The sequence below is a fragment of the Physeter macrocephalus genome, chromosome 19 (genome assembly GCF_002837175.3).
Source record: "Physeter macrocephalus isolate SW-GA chromosome 19, ASM283717v5, whole genome shotgun sequence".
In the NCBI taxonomy this organism is placed as follows: Eukaryota; Metazoa; Chordata; class Mammalia; order Artiodactyla; family Physeteridae; genus Physeter; species Physeter macrocephalus.
In genome coordinates, this window is record NC_041232.1 from 88,051,928 (window position 1) to 88,066,053 (window position 14,126).

General features: G+C 59.1%; 2 protein-coding genes across 2 annotated transcripts in view; one reads left to right on the forward strand and one right to left on the reverse strand.

Moving 5' to 3' along the window:
* KCNG2 (potassium voltage-gated channel modifier subfamily G member 2) overlaps window positions 1-14,126 on the forward strand; it is a 43,883-nt gene that overhangs the window by 26,263 nt on the left and 3,494 nt on the right. The window lies entirely within an intron of this gene.
* Window positions 6,644-14,126, reverse strand: part of SLC66A2 (solute carrier family 66 member 2) — a 64,868-nt gene continuing 57,385 nt past the window's right edge. Inside the window, exon 7 of the transcript XR_003677228.2 lies at window positions 6,644-6,715. The gene's annotated coding sequence lies outside the window, so the exon portion shown is untranslated. The remainder of the gene's footprint in view (window positions 6,716-14,126) is intronic.

Sequence of the window (14,126 nt, forward strand, 5' to 3'; positions counted from 1 at the left end):
TTGTTGTAGAGCTGGTTTGGTGGTGCTGAATTCTCTTAGCTTTTGCTTGTCTGCAAAGTTTTTGATTTCTCCGTGGAATCTGAATGAGATCCTTGCCAGGTAGAGTAATCTTGGTCGTAGTTTCTTCCCTTTCATCGCTTTAAATATATCGTGCCAGTCCCTTCTGGCTTGTAGAGTTTCTGCTGAGAAATCAGCTGTTAACCTTATGGGAGTTCCCTTGTATGTTATTTGTCGTTTTTCCCTTGTTGCTTTCAATAATTTTTCTTTGTCTTTAATTTTTGTCAGTTTGATTAGTATGTGTCTTGGCGTGTTTCTCCTTGGGTTTATCCTGCCTGGGACTCTGCACTTCCTGGACTTGGGTGGCTCTTTCCTTTCCCATGTTAGGGAAGTTTTCGACTATAATCTCTTCAGATATTTTCTTGGGTCCTTTCTCTCTCTCTTCTCCTTCTGGGACCCCTGTAATGCGAATGTTGTTGCGTTTAGTGTTGTCCCAGAGGTCTCCTAAGCTGTCTTCATTTCTTTTCATTCTTTTTTCTTTATTCTGTTCCGTTGCAGTGAATTCTACCATCCTGTCTTCCGGGTCACTTCTCTGTTCTTCTGCCTCAGTTATTCTGCTATTGATTACTTCTAGTGTATTTTTCATTTCAGTTATTGTATTTCTGCTGTCTGCTCTCTGGTGGATGAGGCTATCTAACAGGTTTGTGTAAGTTTCCTGATGGGAGGGATTGGTGGTGGGTAGAGCTGGGTGTTGCTCTGGTGGGCAGAGCTCAGTAAAACTTTAATCCACTTGACTGTTGATGGGTGGGGCTGGGTTTCCTCCCTGTTGGTTGTTTGCCCTGAAGCAACCCAACACTGGAGCCTATCTGGGCTCTTTGGTGGGGCTAATGACAGACTCTGGGGAGGGCTCACGCCAAGGAGTACTTCCCAGAACTTCTGCCGCCAGTGACCTTGTCCCCATGGTGAGCCACAGCCACCCGCCACCTCTGCAGGAGACCCTCCACCACTAGCACGTAGGTCTGGTTCAGTCTCCTATGGGGTCACTGCTCCTTCCCCTGGGTCCCGATGAGCACGCTCCTTTGTGTGTGCCCTCCAAGAGTGGAGTCTCTGTTTCCCCCTGTCCTGTCGAAGTTCTGCAATCAAATCCCGCTAGCCTTCAAAGTCTGATTCTCTAGGAATTCCTCCTCCCGTTGCCGGACCCCCAGGTTGGGAAGCCTGACGTGGGGCTCAGAACCCCCACTCCAGTGGGTGGACTTCTGTGGTATAAGTGTTCTCCAGTCTGTGAGTCACCCACCCAGTGGTTATGGGAGTTGATTTTATTGTGATTGCGCCCCTCCTACCATCTCGTTACGGCTTCTCCTTTGTCTTTGGATGTGGGCTATCTTTTCTGGTGAGTTCCAGTGTCTTCCTGTCGATGACTGTTCAGCAGTTAGTTGCGATTCCGGTGCTCTCGCAAGAGGGAGCGAGCGCACGTCCTTCTACTCCGCCATCTTGAACCAATGCCCTGTATGTTTTCTTTTCTCCCATATTTACTGTAAGAACCTCATCGAGCTCCTGGTGGTAAATCTCACAATATTGAGGGCCTCCCCTGACAGGGTCCCCTGGAGCTTATAACTCTCAGATTTGTTCACACTGAGCCTCCAGCAGTTGAAAAATCACAGTTCAGGTCTTCCTACCTGGCACTGGTTCCCATGGCAGCTTCAAGTCTCTGCCCCAGGAAGCTGGGCTCCCTGCGTTCACCCATCTGTTTCTCCAGTCTTGGGGCAGTGATTTGCCCTGTGACCTCACCTTTCTTACGGGCCCAGGAAGAGCTGTTGGCTTTTCAGTCCGTTCAGCTTTTTAGTCGTTTGGAGGGGGCGGCGACTGCCGCGCGCTTGACGTGCAGAGCTGGAGGCCGGCCCCAAGATTCTCTGTGCCATAATCTAGCCAAGGCCTTTCGTTCACCTTCCCTGTCACCAGAGGAGGCAAAGCTGGGTGTTGGTGAAGTTCTCAGACTTAAACGCAGACCAGGGCTCCCGCCCCAGCTCTTGTAACCCACTGCTGAAGACCCGACGGCACTTCCATCTCCTTTCAGAGCCAAAGTTTCCTCGTCCGTGAAATGCAGATACTTCAGAGCTGCTGAGGTTAAATTGAATGATGCTTGGAAACTGCTGTGGACGGTGCTTTGCACACAGAATTAAGTGACAGCCTTTTACCCTTTTGCAAACAAGACGCTAAAGCACGTGCGGGATACGGGGTGGGCGGTGGCGACGAGGCCGCGTCCAGGCACTGACTCTCCTTCTCCAGACACGGGTTTCTGTAAACGACACAGCGGGAGTCGTTGGTCCACGGTGGGAGCAGAGGGGAAGCCAGTCCGAAGGGGCAGCTGGGGAATCAGACGACCGGCCCCTGCGTGGCTGTCGGCAGGCGCCTCATCGCGCTCGGGATGTGACCCGGGCCCGCGGCGGGGGCCTCCGTCTGCCCAGCCGGCGTGGAGACCGCAGGGCAGGGCGACCGCGAAGCCGCTGTGCCAGGAAACAGCCCTCTGGTCGCTTCCCCACCCTCCCTCCTGGTGCCACCGGGGGTCCCCGTGCCGTCCCCGCACCCCAAGTCTGCACTGACCCCCTCCGGCCTCCATGGGAGAGACTGGCCACTGCCCTTGGCTTCAAGTGAGGAGGCCTGAGTCCTGGTCTCCCGACACAGCCACCTCGATTGGGCCCTCGGACAGTCCCTCACTCCAAGACAGAGCGGGGGGAGAAGCGGCCAGAGAAGAAAGTGGTGGAGCCCAGCGGGCCTCCCTGAGCCCGTCCCCACCGAGGCCCCTCCCTGGGCCCAGGCGGGGAGGACGGGCGTCACCTGGTGTCGCAGCCAGTGCCAGAGGACCCCGTGCCGCCCTCCTCCGCGGCGGCTGGTGTCGGGGCAGCTGTGGGAACATTGAACGCGCCTGGAAGTGAGTGGGGATCAAGGGTCTCTCCCAGTGTGCGTGAGGCCACGGCCTCAGCACTCCCCTCACGGGGTTGAGGTACTTTGCTTTTCATAAGCTGCACGTTTAAGGCAGCAAAATTCATCCAGCACCAGCCAGTTTGCGGGAACAGGCCTGAGCATTCAGGTGATTTTAGGCTCACTAAGCCTGAAATATTAAGTATAACGTGAAGGAATGTTTTTAATCTTTTTTGTGTGTGTGTGGTATGCGGGCCTCTCACTGTCGTGGCCTCTCCGCCGCGGAGCACAGGCTCCGGACGTGCAGGCTCGGTAGTTGTGGCTCGCGGGCCCAGCCGCTCCGCGGCACGTGGGATCCCCCCGGACCGGGGCGCGAACCCGCGTCCCCTGCATCGGCAGGCGGACTCTCAACCGCCGCGCCGCCAGGGAAGCCCGAAGGAATGTTTTTAATGAGAAGACGTTAACTATTGTAATTCAGCAAACTGGCTGTTCCCAGATGAGGAGCTTGTGCTGTTTATTTTACCCCAAATTCTAATTTATCAACGCCCATAAGATCTTTGGTGAGGGTCAGGGTTACTCCGTGGGTCGGCTTTGTTTGTGAAATCCCCACGTTGGCAGCTTCTAGGGAAGCGGGCGGTGCCCCAAGGCGCAAGGTCTCAGCAAAGACGGGGGGGGGGGGGGATTGGGAGAGCTACTGTTTTCTGATATGACCTGGCAATGAGCGCATCTTGAGAAATAAACCCTGCGCTCCTGTGAGAACGGTCATGTGGGCGCAGTTGTGTGCAGAGCTGGGAGAAAACAGCCACCAAACCGCAGATCCTGTCCCGGACGCGGTCAGCCAGGCCCCTCGCCCGCCCAGCGCGCCTGCCCAGACGGCCTGTCCCTTTGCTCCCCACCAGCCTGAAGCGTACCCGCTCTTCAGAGTGTGTTCCTGGTTGTAAACGTGATGCTCCTTCTTTACGGAGGCTTGGCAGGTACAGAGCCGTGTACAGAACAAGTGAAAATCAAACGAGAGGTAATTGCTGAAGCCTGACTGCGTCTCACTGCCTCAGCTCCCGAAGCCGCTTCGGGAAATTGTGAAAGTGGTGCGGTAGTGCGTAGGCGGAGTCTTGTAGCCACGTGGTTCCCGTAGCAGTAACGTCAGAGCGGCCCTGTTATTTGGTCATGTTAGGCGTTCCCTCCCTGCAGCTCGTTTCCAGCCCTTCCTGTCACATTGCTCGCGGGTCTTGCACCGCTCGACCGCTCGGCTCATTAGGTCCTCAGCTGTCCCCGTCGGGGGCGGGGCTGTGAGCCCACGCCCCGAATGCTGCCCCAAGGGGGCCTGGCGATGCCTTCGTGGGCTCCAGTCCCTGGACCCTGGGCCCGGCCAGTGCTGGGCGACCTGGTAACAATTTGCCTGGCTCTTAAAAAAAAGGCCATTTCCTGGCTTTTTAAATTTGCATTCGCTCAGTAGCAGGCTAACGTCTTTTCGCGTCTCCACCTCCACTTGTACGTGCGACGATTTCCTTCTTCATCCACCTGCCTTGGGTGGTTTGTTCCTGATTCGGTGTGTACGTTGCGGACGCTCCCCGAGTGTGATGAGACACACCTACCGCTCCCCTCCCGAGCAAGAGGAGCCCCCGCCCGGGGGCCCCCGCCGCGCCCCCCGCCCAGCCTGCCCTGCCCGCCTGGCCCTCCGTCCTCTGCCCCCAGGACGTCCGTGCACTGTTGGCACGGCCCTGGGTCCTGCAGAAAACCTTGGCTGGGCCTGCGGGTCCACAGCGCTGCCGCTGCTGAGGTGGCCGTGATGGGGGGGGCGGGGCCCCCCCCACCCCGGGCCCCCCCCCACCCCGGGCCCGTGCATTTGTGCCTTTGGCTGCCAGATGGATGGGCTGAGGTCGGCAGGGAGGGGCTGCTTTCCCGGGAAAAATCACCTCCTGCTGGACCCAGTCAGAAAGCGCACGAAGCCAGGGCACGAGGGCCCTTCTGGTCGATACCAGGAGCCGCCTCCTGCCCAGGTCACGGGAGCCGGAAAGCGTTGCAGGGCCGGCGCCCCGTGCGTAGCATCTCTGCCCCTCTCGGAGGGGCCGCGACGGAACCCAGCAGCCAGGAGGGCGCGATCGAGTCGCTGCCGCCAAGGGCTCGGAGGGGGATTCGCACGACTGGGCGTCGGGGCGCCGCACGGACGGGTGGGACCAAGGCCGGCACAGGACCCCGAGGGGGAAGCACGCCCGTTTCCTGGGAAGAGCACGCCCACCGCTGCGGGAGGGCTTCCCCAGGAACAAGGAGTAAGGTCGGCGAACAAACGAAGAGCAGCGCCTGCCCGCTTCGTGCCCTTGCCCGGGACTCAGATGGAATGTAGGTTCGCGGCTGGGAACTGTTCTCCCCCGGGATGGACGCCCTCTTCACCAATTCGTGGGCGGTGTCGCTGTCTCTGATCATCTTGCTCGTCCGTGTCTGTGCGCGGCTCACGTGGGTCGCTCCCGCGAGGATGGCGGGGCGCCGGGGCGCAGGCTGCCGGCGTTCACACTCGGCGAGCTGCTTGAAAGGACGAGTGAGCATCCTGTAGCTCAGACATGCTCGCGGCTGTGAGCACCGGGCAGTCTCACTCCGCGGGGTACCGAGTGTGAAGATGCTGGTGGCTGCAGTTCTGTCTGGTCCTTGAACCCCTCCAGCATTTGGGCCAGCACATCGTTCCCAGGAGGGACCAGCAGACGCCGGGTGGGTCCAAATTCCGGGAAGACAGGCTCACTGCAGTCAGGCAGAGGGTAGAGTACTTCGTAACCAAGGTGTCTTCATTTCTTTCCGTGTGACCCCACAGAACTGGTTCATGGGCTGTTGCCAGGAACGTGAACTGACAGCTCTGCTTCAGTGCAGACAGTTTGAAATGAGTACATTCATTATGTCTATGTAAATGACCGTTTGATCTTTTTAGCCATTTGTTCTCTTAAGTGGATTTACTATTCCTTCTCCTAATTATCTGTTTGTACTACAAGAGCCTGTTACCATAGATAACCGGAAAAAATAAACCTCAGTTCAGCTCAAACTATTATAAATTTGGAGTTGGTGAAATGAGTTCATAAGTATTTCCCTTAAGGTACTTACGGGCGGCAAAAAGGAGATCCGCACACCAAGCTGTTAATGGTGACTAGCTGAGGACAAACCCTTTACCCTTCCGAGTGTCCAGCGTGTGACAGGGTGGCTTCGTGACCCTGCTGACGCCCCAGCTGCAGACGACAGCTTGGCTTGGCTGTTTTGACAGACGCAAGGTCCGCGATGGATGGATGGATGAGCATCCGTCCAGAGCTCACACAGGCAGCAAAGGGACGTGAGCGTTTTAACAGTATGATTACACCCTAGATGAGCACAGGGAGAGCCTGCAAGCCTCGGCGTCTTCGTCTTCGGTGGAACGCTCCCTGGGGTCGGATCCCTCAGGCCGGGGCGAGAGGCGGGTCCGCGATGGATGGATGGATGAGCATCCGTCCAGAGCTCACACAGGCAGCAAAGGGACGTGAGCGTTTTAACAGTATGATTACACCCTAGATGAGCACAGGGAGAGCCTGCAAGCCTCGGCGTCTTCGTCTTCGGTGGAACGCTCCCTGGGGTCGGATCCCTCAGGCCGGGGCGACAGGCGTTCAGGCTGAGCTCAGCGCTGCCCGCCCTCGCAGTTACGAGTCCCACCCTCCCGCCCCCGGCCGGCCCGGCTCCTGTCCCTCTCCTCGGCCTCACACCTGGGTTTATCTACGAAGCGGGATGGCACACGGTCTAATAGGGTCAGCAGGCTCCTGAGCAGGACGAATGCCACTGAATCTTTGATGCTCTGAAACGAGAACGAAGCAGGCGCTGGAGGTGCAGCCAGGCCAGGCCTCTGCTGCCCCCCCGCCGGCCCACCGTGCCGCTGGCCACCCCTCAGCCTCTGCTACTGAAGAAACCCGGCGGCTGTTTATTTTCACTAGGAAATCAAAGCAGGGTCGGTGTCGAGTGAGGGCCGGGCCGTGGAGGCCGCCCCTTCCGAAAACAGTTCCAAGACCGCTTGGTGTCCAGAAGGCCTGGTGTGGAGCCAGCCTGACCTGTCCCCTGGGCTCCACTGTCCCGACGGTGCTGCTTCCGGCCGCCTGCCCCCCAGGAGCCCTGGGCCCGGGAGCGGGTTTGGGGTGCAGCCGCGTAGGGTGTGGGAGAGCCTGCCATGACCGACCTCAGCCACCCCGCACCCCCCGCGGGCACCTGGACGACCCTCCTCTGGAGGCGCTTTCTCCCGATGGGGGAGAGTCCGGCCGGCCGGCACCGGGACCCCGACGTGGCGGCCGCCCCAGCTTTTCACCTGCGAAGCCCGGCGGCCGACGGGCCCGTGGTGCGGGCAGCTTCCACGTGGTGCCCCGGCCCTCGGAGGAGGAGAGGCCTGTTGGGAAAGGAAGCCCACGGCAAAGACGGGCGAAGGTGGAGCTTGAAGGAAACAGGAGACCCCAAGGAGCCTCACTGGTACCTGTGGAGGCCCGAGGGGAAGGGCCGCGTCCACAGAGCCAGCGGGGGTGAGAGCGGCCCTGAGATGTCATCGCAGCTCCTGGTCAGAAGGGTTGGCGCCCGTCTGGGGGCGCTTAGAGACGACGTGGAAAGGTGGGGGAGGGAAGGAGTCGGGGGGTCGAGCCAGGAGGGCAGCCGTCCCTGGGAGGAGATCAGGATGAGCAGACAGAGGGGGACACGGGGACCCTCAGTCTCTGAGCCGCGAGGGCCCGGATCCTGGGTTGACCAGCCCCGAGAAAATACCCGAGAACTTCCGCGAGAGAGGGAATCGTGACGGGTGGACAGTCCCCACGGCGCTGGACCTCCGGGGAGGGACCTTGGGGCAGACCTCGGGGTGGAGTGGGCCTGGGGGTGGCCCTCAGATGGGCCTCGAGGAGGCACTCTGGGTGGCCTCAGGGTGGCAGGCTCGGGAGGCCCAGCTGGCCATGTTCGGGTTCCGACCTCTGCCAGCTACGCGGCCGCTTCGGTTGGAAATGCATTGACTGAGATTTAAGCACTTCTCCCTGTCGGCGTTAAGCTTCACCAGCAACACTGAAAGCTTGGACATGATGGGGCAGCCCCTTCAGGCTTCCGAGTGGACGTGGACTTTCTGCCCGTCGCCTGCATCAGGCCAGAGCAGTCAAGCATGGAGGTAGAATAAGGACTCTCCGGACATGCAAAGGCTCAGAGGTGTACCCGCCGCGCACCTCCTCTCGGGGGTACCAGAGGATGCGCTTCGGCAGAAAAATGGAGTAAACTGAAGAGGAGACACCGCGTGTCAAGGTGTACGAGGAGCCCCAAACAGAGAGGAGCTGAGAGCCGCTCCGGACCACAGTTTGCAGCAAGAGGGCAGAGGCCCCTGGAAGCGGGGGACAGGTCTTGGAAAGGAAACAGAACCATCCGATGTGTTTTCAATTTGGAGAAAATACACCATGATTTATAGCAAGCTAAGCAACTTTAGAACAGGGCCATAAAACTTGAGGAAAAAAACAAAACATTTTATGAGGGAAAAAAAATGTAATGCAGCGTAGCCCACAACCTGGCTCGGCAGTGAAGCGTCTCCACCTTATCTTAGTAGCTACAGATTTTACCTCAAAGCGTGACACTACTGTTTCTAGAGGAAAGGGATCATGGAGTGGTGGGGATGGTGTCAGAGAACCGAATCCTCAGCTACACAAAGTCATAGAAATGTATACGGTTAATACACCAATAACTGGCCAGGGAAGCACATTATTTAAAAGTATGGAAGTAACTATCAGAAGGCATAATTGAAAACTGTCGCCCCTGGGAGATGAGTCGTGGTAGGAATACTGTTTTTCCCTTTAGAAGTCTATCCTTTTTGTTTCGTAAAACAAAAATTAAATTAAAAACATGTTCAGTCACCAAAACTCATTCAAGAAGGAGTAGATAACCTATGCTGATTACAGAAATTTAATTCATAGTTTAAAACCTTCCAAAAAGAAAACTCCAGTCCCACATGGTTTCACTGGTGAATTCTACCAAAAGTTTATCAGAGAAATAATACCAGTTCTGCACAATCTCATCCAGAAAATAGAACACTTCCAGTATTTTCCTGGCACCAAACCAGACAAAGACACTACAGGAAAGAAAAAAAACACAGACCAGTGTCTCACATGAACATAGATGCAAAACTCCAGCAAAATGTTAATAAATCAAGTACGGCAATGTATAAAAAGGGGAACACATCGTGACTAAGTGGAATTTTTCAGGAAAGCAAGCCTGGTTCAACTTCAGAAAATCAATCAATGTAATTCATAATATTAACAGAGCAAAGAAGAAGAGCCATCTGGTCATCTCAGTAGATGTCGAGAAAGTGTTTGACAAAATTCAGTATCCATTCACGATTAAAACAAAAACATTCAATTCTAGAAATAGGGAATTTGTTTAACCTGGTGGAGAACACCTATTTAAAAAAACCTACAGCTGATGACATACGTAAAGATGAAAGAGAAATGACGATGCTTTCTCCCTGCCATTGGGAATAAAGCCTATTTTTTCAGTATCGTTCTAGAAGTCCTACCCTGTGCAATGAAGCAAGAAAAAGAAAGACAAGTATACGATGGGAAAGGAAGCAGTAAAACTATGAACACACAAAAAACCCCAAGGAATCCACAAAGAAGCTTGTGGAGTGAGTGGGTGCAGTTACACGGGGTCAGCACCCCCTAGGCATTTATCCAAGAGAAATGAAAGTGCGTCTCCACGAAAGCCCCAGACTGGAGAGCACCGCCATACACACCCACAGATGAAGGGGTAACTGGCACATCCACGCAACAAGCCGCCAGCGATAGAGAGCAAAGCAGCACGAGTCTCAGGATACGGCGTGGGAAAAGCAGACTCGAAAGTCTACACGCGGCGTGAGTCCGTTTATGAGGTGTTCTGGAAAAGGCATCGGGATCCGTGGTTGCCAGGTTGGGGTGGGGACGGCCTGGCTGTAAAGAGGCGGCGCGGGGGCCTCGGGGTTGGTAGCGGTGGCTCCGCGGCCCCACCCCCGGCCTCACCGGAGCGCGTATCCTTCCGCGTAAGCCTGTGGGCACGTGTCTGACGGCCCCTGAGAGCCCAGTCCCCAAACGGGCTCTCCAGGTCGAGGGTGCGCAGCCTGCGAAGGCTTTGCAGATGTGTCTGTGAGACGTTCGTACCGATTTATACTCCGCCCGGCGTTCTGGGCCCCCTCTCGATCCTGGGCCTGGGGCAGTGGCCCCCGTGACCCTGGCCTGGTGGGGAAGCGGGCGAATTGCGGAGCTCCTGGGGGGAACAGCTCAGCAATTTCTGATAAACATGAAAATGTTCTTGTCTACCAGCCAGCGGCTGCCGCAGCCCTGGAGGGACGCTAGCAGTTCCATTTGGTTGGTTTTTCGGTGACGGTGGATGATAGTGTTCACGTAAGGTTTGCAGCCCGGCACGGAATCTGATGCGTGGCCTCGAGATTTCTGGTTGTGCGGGGACATGGACAGCGTGGCCACACGGCCCACCGCCCCGCGTCCACGTCTGCGGTCAGCTCAGACTCGACGCCGCGGTGACACAGCTGCCTCCTTGGGGGCAGCTGGCCTTCGGTTCTTGAGCCACAAGTAATTGAAGGGTGCCCGGTGACTATTCCAGAAGGACAACAAACTGAAGGGGGGGAGGGACCCAGCGCCCAGGGCAGCGCCTGCCGGAGCATCACACACAGACTCTCAGGCTGGTGCCGAGATCCTGTCCTGGGGGGCGGGGGGGCCGCGGCGTCCTGCGGCCTTTCCCCAGGAAGGGAAGTCTCCCGGGGGGCCAGACAGGCCCCGGGGCCCCGGGGGAGGTGGCGGTGCCTCGCGGGAGCCCTGGCGGAGCCCATGAGGGGCGCCAGTGCAGGCTGTGTGGGGGCAGCTGCAGCCTGGGGAGAAGGCCCTGCCTCCAGTGCTGGGGGCGCTGCCCACCCCCATCCAGCTGCCACCTCAGCCCCACAGCTGTGCTTCTGGCCTCCTGCCCTAGAGGGCGACCAGGCCACCCCGGGGCTCCGCAGCCGCCGAGGCCGGTCCCGGGCCACCCGCACCTCCCTGTCCCTTCTCGGCCCTCCTCAGGAACCCCCTTGCCTGTGGGGGACCCTCCCTCCCACCCCCAGCCCGGGTCCTGCACCCCCAGTGAGAACCCCCCGCGCCTGGTCCCGGTGAGGGGCAGGTCTGTGACGGTCGCGCGTGGGCCAGCCTGCGGAGCCCAGGGCTTCCTCACGGCAGATGCTGCGCCCTCAGCTCCCCGCACCCACGGGTGGCTGGACGTGGAGGGGCCGAGAGGGGTCAGGGCTCCAGTGTGGTAGCGACGCAGCCGGAGAAAGGGGCTCCGGGTCCTGGGATCTCCTTTGCTGCTCCTGTGTTGCCTCTGTGGAGCCGAAAGGTGCTTGTGATTCTGAAGGCGGAGCCCTTTCCCTGGGCTCTGAGGGTCGCTGGTCCATTTGAGTGGCTCTGGCACACTCCAGGCCGTCTTCCTGGGGTCAGCGGTGTCCCCGCAGCTCTCACGGGAACCCCCCCGGGGGACGCGAAGGGTGGTGTGGAGGTGAGACGGTCCCACTCGCTGAGACCAGACACGGAGGCTCCCCCACTGCCCGCGACCGGCCCAGGGTCTAGGGTCCACCTTCTCTCCCTCCGGAAACGACCACTCCGGGGTCTCCGTGTCCTCCCCGAGCCCCGAGCCCTCGCCTCCCGCCCCGACAGCTGGGGGGGGTGGCAGCCGTTAGCAGACGCCCCGTCCGGCCCCGATGGCCAGCCCCCAGCCTCGAGCCGGGCAGGCAGGGTGTGAAAGGTCCACTCGGCTCGGGCAGGGGCGGCATCGCCCCGCGGCCGGCGCACAGCAGCCCGTGCGGGGCAGCTATGGCCTAATTACCGACGTCAGTGCAAGTGCAGGCGGTGGGGCCTCCAGAAGTGGGTGAACCAGCGGAACGTAGATTTATCGCTGACCCAATTTTGGCCAAATAGGCCAGATGTGTCAAGTTATGATAAATCAGCGTCATTTTCTGGACTAAAAGTTCCAGAAATAGCTCCCTGCGGCGAGCCTCCTGGCTGGTCCTTGAGGGCGCGAGGGGAGGCACGCACAGCGCACCTCTCCCCGGACCCACCGGGTGGCTCTGGCTCCAGGCCGGTGCGCTGGGGTCGCTCCTCCAGCACGGGGCGGGGCGGCCGGGGCCTTTGTCCCTCCCGCCACCAGCACACGTGGCCGAAGCCCACCTGAAGGGGGGCCGGCGGCTGCACTTGGCCCAGGGATGGTGGGGGACCCAGAGCCCCAGGTCGGCCCGGACGAGGGGGCGTCGTCGCGGGTGCTCCGGGGGCGGTGGGTCACGGGACCCCCAAGCACCCCTTGGGCTGAGGTCATCAGGGTCCTGAGCAGGTGAGGCAGGTACGACCCGGGGCTCCACCCCGCCTCCCGCTCACCGGCCAGCGGGTCCCCTTCCTCCGCCCAGCGTTTCCAACCCTGTCAGTCCCCGCGGCCCCAGCTGCGTCTTCCTGCCTAAATCCAGTTTTCCTGGAGCTGCTGTGCCCTGAGGCCCCAGGCCCTGCGGGAGGCGCCGGCTGCCTCCGGTCCAGGGCCCGTGCCAGGTGGTCGGTGGCCGGGGCCTCAGCGCCGCCCAGAGGTGCTGTAACCTCTCAGAGCCTGACAAGGGTGAGCTCCAGGCTCACCCTCGGGGCTTGGAGCGCCCACCCCCACCCCGTGCTCGGGAGTGGACTCAGCTTTTCCGCCTGTGCGCCCCACGAGCGGGTCCGAGACCGAGATGGGGTGGGAGCCTTTCGTCCAGCTGGAGCCGCCATCACCTGTTTGAGGATGGACCTGCCCAGTGACATTCAGGGGTTTATCCTAAAGCTGTGACCTTCCCCGGGGCCCACCCTTGTGTGCGGGGCCACGCGGGGAAGCAAGCACATGGCCGGTTTTTCCAGGCGCACCACCGGGAGGGTGACTGATGTAGAGGCCGAGGCGCTGGGCTCAGCTCATTAACGAGAACGCCAGGCTCCGCTCGATACACATGAATCGCCCTGGGCGCTGGGCGGCCGGCTCAGAAAGCGCAAGTTGGAGAGGCTTGCGGGAGTCGGGGTGCCCCAGGTTCCCCGCAGGCCGCTGACAAGTTGGTGTCCGGCTTGGGGAGCAGCCCTGCGGGGTCCTGCTCACCTCTGCGCCCTCAGGGCACCGGGGCCAGTGCTGCAAGTGTCTTCTGAACCACGACCTGCTCCCTGCTGGGAGCACCAGGCGGGGCCTCACCTCCGGCCCGCGTGGCGATGGAAGGTCACCACTTCTTGCTGGGCGGGGACTCAGAGGGACGTGAGCCAGGTGGGGGCGGCGCAAGGCCCCGGGTCCCCTCACGCCTGGTGTGAGCCGCGCCGAGAGCAGAGAGCACGAGGGGCGTCCGCTGAGTCTGGTGTGTGCTCCTGACCTTTCCTCCTGTTCCTCTGCAGTGGTAGAGGTAACCTGGGGAGGGGACTTGGGCGGGCTGGGGGCTCGGGGGCAAAGGTGAGACGTGGCCAGACGGGGGCAGCGGGGGAGGTCTGCACGCTCTCTGGCTTCTGCTCTGGACGCCCCTGCACACGGAGCCCCGACACCGGGGTCCCCACTCACTCTCCACACCCAGCCAGCCACACTCTGTGGGATTAATTAGTAAGTCTTTTTTAAAGCATATCTTTGCTGATATGTAATCCACACGCTATACAATTTGCCCAGTTTGAGTGTACGATTCAGCGGGTTTTCATATGTTCTCAGGTTGTGCCGCCATCACCACCGTCTGATTTTGGAGCATTTTCGTCTCGCAAAAGAGACCCAGTGCCTTCAGCACTCACTGCCCGGCCCCATCTCTCCCCCCACCAGCCCCAAGCAACCACGGATCGGCTTTGTCTCTATGGATTTCCTTGTTCTGGATTGTGAGAACAGAACCATCCAGCACGTGTCTTGTGTAACTGGATCCTTTCACTCTGAACTATCTTCAGGGTTCGTCTGTGTTGTAACAGAAGTGAGCACTTCTTTCCTTTCCATGGCCCGATAATGTCCCATCGTACGGAGCTACCAAATTTTGTTAATCATCGGATGGACATTTGGGTTGTTTCCACTTTTTGTGAGTCACGTGGCCACGAACATCGTGAACAGTTTCTGTGCGCACGTGCATGTTGACTTCTCTGGGCTCACACCTAGGAGTGGAATTGCAGGGTCAGGCGAGGAACTGTATGAGGAACAGCCGGGCTCTTTTCCAAAGTGCCTGGACGGTTGCTTGT